At 36.0% G+C, this 4,597-nt stretch overlaps 1 protein-coding gene across 20 annotated transcripts in view; it reads right to left on the bottom strand.

Moving 5' to 3' along the window:
- LOC144978574 (serine/threonine-protein kinase BRSK2-like) overlaps positions 1-4,010 on the bottom strand; it is a 188,598-nt gene extending 184,588 nt beyond the window's left edge. For 13 of the 20 annotated variants that reach the window (XR_013646538.1, XM_078924810.1, XM_078924813.1 and 10 more), the window contains exon 1: positions 3,791-3,974. The gene's annotated coding sequence lies outside the window, so the exon portion shown is untranslated. Of the gene's footprint in view, positions 1-3,781 lie in introns of all 20 variants that reach the window. The other 7 variants (XR_013646537.1, XM_078924811.1, XM_078924823.1 and 4 more) reach the window with 4 other exon arrangements.
- Positions 4,011-4,597: the final 587 nt, after the last annotated feature.

Here is a 4,597-nt window from a genome sequence, read left to right as displayed (position 1 = left end):
GTAGTACACACCTGCGCCCGTCGAAACCCTTTAGCGGCGTTTCTCTACCCTCCTCTTCTTGTGCCCCTCTTTTTCCTCCTCCTCCTCCTTCTCTTCTCCTACTCTTTCTCGACAAATTCCTCCAAGTCCTCCACTTTCTACTTATCGAGTTTTTCTTCTCTTTCTGTATTTTCCTCCATCTCCTCATCCTTATCCATCTCAATTACCCTCTCACTCTCATTATATTTATAAAACTAAAACACTAGTTGTTAAATTCTGATACAAGTGTTTCACTAATACTTTATGAGCGGACCACATTTAATAATAAAACCATGATTTGTGCAGCGCAAGCTGAGCTCTTCAACCCAGCAGAAAACTTCGTTAAATATAAAGAAAAAAAGTCTCAAGGTTTTAGTTATGACTTCTTTTTTTTCAAAATCTTGTCTATTTTTAACGGGCAAAGAGAAGTAGTTGGATCCGGCTTTAGCCTGTAGCCCATCTGTTCTTCCTCTATCATTTGTGACCCAGCAATGATTGGTCAGTCAGATAACATAAAAGAAAATAGTCTGCAATAACTCAGTGTCCTATGCAAGGGTAACAAGTTTTGTTACTGTTAGCTTATCGATGACGAAACTATAATAATCTCCGGCTCCCTGGGTTTTATGACACTGAACAACAACTTTGCATTGAGGAGTGATTTCAAATTTTAAAGACATGAGAGGATAATTCCAGTGACATCGCAAAGATTTGAACTTGTGATCTTTTGCTCCAAAAGGGGATGATGGCATCGCGTCCCAGGATATGTAGGACCAGTCAGTGATTTTTTTCAACAGTAAGATTATATGCAGTAAAGTCCAACGAACGATCACAGGTAAAAAGGAGTGGCTCATTGATGGAACCGGAGTTTATCAATAACAACTGTAACAATTATTGCTTCCTACCCTTTTGACAAAACGCTAGTCTATGGCAAAGTTACTGTCCCAGCTATTACCTGATCACTATCAGATGGAGATATGGGGGTCAGAGAATAAATTCAAATGATCGATATTTGCTAGTCAGGCTAGTGCTCTACCAACAGGGCAACCGGGACACCTATAAAACCGCATAAAGCTTTGAACTTAACGAGTATATGTATTGTTGAAAAAGAAATGTGTCATTCTCTTTTAACTCGAAGCCTTTCATCTTTATTTTTATCACTTTCCCGATATACCCTGAAGATAAATATTAATGGACATAATACTTTCATAACGATTATCATTAAGTTGGGGATCAATTTGATTGGCGGTATGACAAATTTATAGCGTTTATACAGTGGTACTAAAATATACACAATCAGAGAGAACTGAGAGAAGAAGAAGAAAAAAGAAGAGGAGGAGGAGGAGGAGGAGGATGAGGATGATGATGATAATGATGACGACGATGATGATGATGATGATGATGATGATGATGATGATGATGATGATGATGATGATAATGATGATGAACAATAAAAAGAACAATAACAAACACAAGAACAAAAACAATAACAACAATATTAATAATAATAATAATAATAATAATAATAATAATAATAATAATAATAATAATAATAATAATAATAATAATAATAATAATAATAACAACGACGACGACGACGACAAAACAACATCATCATCATCATCATCATCATCATCAACAATAACGACAGCAACAAAAATATCAACTGCAAAAACAACAACAACAAACAACAACAGAAACAACAATGAATAGGAGAAGGAGGGGGAGGGGGGGGGGGTTGAAGAAGAGAGGAGGGAAGGAAAGAGAGCCTGAGGATTATGCACGTATCACATCCATGTCAATCGTCTCCGACCATCAAATTCCGTTTCCATCTATAGTCACGATAGAGATCGAAATAGGAACTGGAGTGTCATCGTGGCAGCCATTAGACGCTACCAATCAATTGAAAATGGTTGTCCTCGGGGTACAATCTCTGATAGTAGGAATGGTAAGTACATTAGCGGAGAAACGAGGTTAGATTAAGTTTTAACAAAACCAACACAATAGAATTTAAGATTATTCAGGGGATAAATTCGAGACGGTCTGATTGGGATATGTTGTTTTTTTTCTTCTTTCTGCTTTATCTGGCATTGTTTACGGCACACCGACGTCGATACACATTTTTCGGATTATTATGCTGGAGACTGAAATAACACACCCTTGGCATTTTAGCCAGAAATGTTGTTCTATCAAGCAATAGATTCAGATTAACCCCAACGTCTCAGAGAGCCTCAAACCTAAAACTTATTAGTACTGTAGGTATGTACTACGGCTGTATTGACCCGTCTTGAGAATTTATGCGGCATCCATCTCCTCCTCCTCCTCCTCCTCCTCCTGCTGTTGCCCATCCTCCTCCTACTTTTACTCAATGAATCCCGCGTCGTATTTCTGCTACTGCTCCCTTGGTGACTACTGTATGGTGTTTTGGTATGAATAAAATCGAATCTCGCCCCTAAGGGTTAATTATATTTTCACCTAACGATTCTCAATACAGTGATTGTGAAATCGATCAATATCTTAACGACGATATTAAGATAAGGGCCGGGTTGTTGTGCTTCCCTGTAAATTCGTCATCTCTAACATCATCGTTCGCATTCTACCTACTAACCTACATAATAATATTGGAATAGGGATGGTCTTGTGGATTTTCCGTTCTAAAGGCCACTGCGGGGTTTAGCGGTATCAGAATAGTGGTGGTGGTGGAGGTGGTGGTGGTGGTAGTAGTAGTAGTAGTAGTAGTAGTAGTAGTAGTAGTAGTAGTAGTAGTAGTAGTAGTAGTAGTAGTAGTAGTAGTAGTAGTAGTAGTAGTAGGAGTAGTAGTAGTAATAGTAGTAGTAGTCGTTGTAGTAGTAGAAGTAGTTGTAGTAGTAGTAGTAGTAGTAGTAGTAGTAGTAGTAGTAGTAGTAGTAGTAGTAGTAGTAGTAATAGTAGTAGTAGTAGTAGTAGTAGTAGTAGTAGTAGTAGTAGTAGTAGTAGTAGTAGTAGTAGTAGTAGTAGTAGTAGTAGTAGTAGTATAATGATGAGGATAATAATAATAATAATGATAATGACGATGATGATGATGATGATGATGACGATGATGATGATGATGATGATGATGATGATGATGATGATGATGATGATGATGATGATGATGATGATGATGATGATGCCGGTTTCAACTTTCGGCAATTGAAAATAGTAGCCAGTCTAATGCCAACAAGAGACATACCTCTGTTAGTCTTTTAGGTTTCTATCACGTGGTCAATGTAAAAAATAAATAGCCCATAGATATATCCCAGACAAGAAAATACATGAGGATTCATGAATACTTGATTTCATGAACGCAACGATCAGCCTTAAACATGGTGGTTACTTGTCAATGTGTCCGTCCGTCTGACTGTCTGTGTGTATGTGCGTGAGTGTATTTTTGTATCGTATGTGGGTGTTTGTTTGTGATTTCTCTTTTCCTACATTTTATTAAATATTTGAATTAAATTGAATGCTATTCAAATGCTATATTGACATTTAAAAATAATATAAATATAAAGGTATAAGAATGGTGTTGTCATTAGTGACACAATGAATCATAACATAGATACTACCTGCTCCAAAGTATATAAGAATCCCATACAAAAGATTCATTCAGTATGCACTGGTAAAATATTACCACCACCAATACCATTACCATTACCAACATAAACTACTAAGCGCCTCGGAGATGAGCACACCACGAAAATAAGAAATGATAAAAATACTGTCATTAGTAAACCAATGTTTAACAAACCATATTCACCTATCATTGTGAACATCGAAAAATTGTCATTGATACTAAGAATCACTGTATAGTTTTATCCGTCAAAGCACAACTGTCGAAAGATGGAGAACTAGAATAATAAGACCACCATCATTTCTCTAGCATCGCCATTCCTGTCTGCCTGCACATTCACTTCATCTTGAAAACAGTAGTGTTGTTGTATGAATCATCCGGCACCGAGAGATATTCCAGATTTCACACACACGCACGAACACACACACGCACACACACAAACACACACGCACACACATAAGCACACGCTCACGCATACACACATACAGTCTCTTGGATGAACAAGCTATCAGTACTCATTCACACACTCACACACAAACACATCCGAACCTGGATTGCCAGTTTGTATTTGCATAAAATACCAAATAAGTTTGTTTTTTGGGGTTTTTTAAAATAATAAAATAAAAAAAAAAACAATATAAAAAAATCACCTTTTGATGTGGAAACATTCTTACTTTGTTAAGGCATCCTTATTAATGTCAAACTGTGCAAATACTAAAACATAAATCCAGCACGGTTTTCTTTAAATTTAACTGCATTGAGAAAGAATTAACATAAGAATCAATTTCTTGTTTTTTAGATGAAATAATTAGAATATATTTATTTAGTGTTCTCATTCTTTTGGGGTTTTTTAAATATTTAAGTTTATATCTAAATTAATTCTAAACTTGTCAAAATGTCAAATCGATATTTTAAATTCAAATCAATTAAAAGATAACAAAACTTTATTTTCCACTTGACATTGAAAAGCCAATCTGGAAAGCCCAATATGAT

Source organism: Berghia stephanieae, chromosome 8, assembly GCF_034508935.2.
Source record: "Berghia stephanieae isolate SIO BIC M18660-M18661 chromosome 8, UCSD_Bste_1.3, whole genome shotgun sequence".
Lineage (NCBI taxonomy): Eukaryota > Metazoa > Mollusca > Gastropoda > Nudibranchia > Aeolidiidae > Berghia > Berghia stephanieae.
Note: the sequence above shows the minus strand (reverse complement) of the source record. Positions and strands in the feature narration are given on the sequence as shown.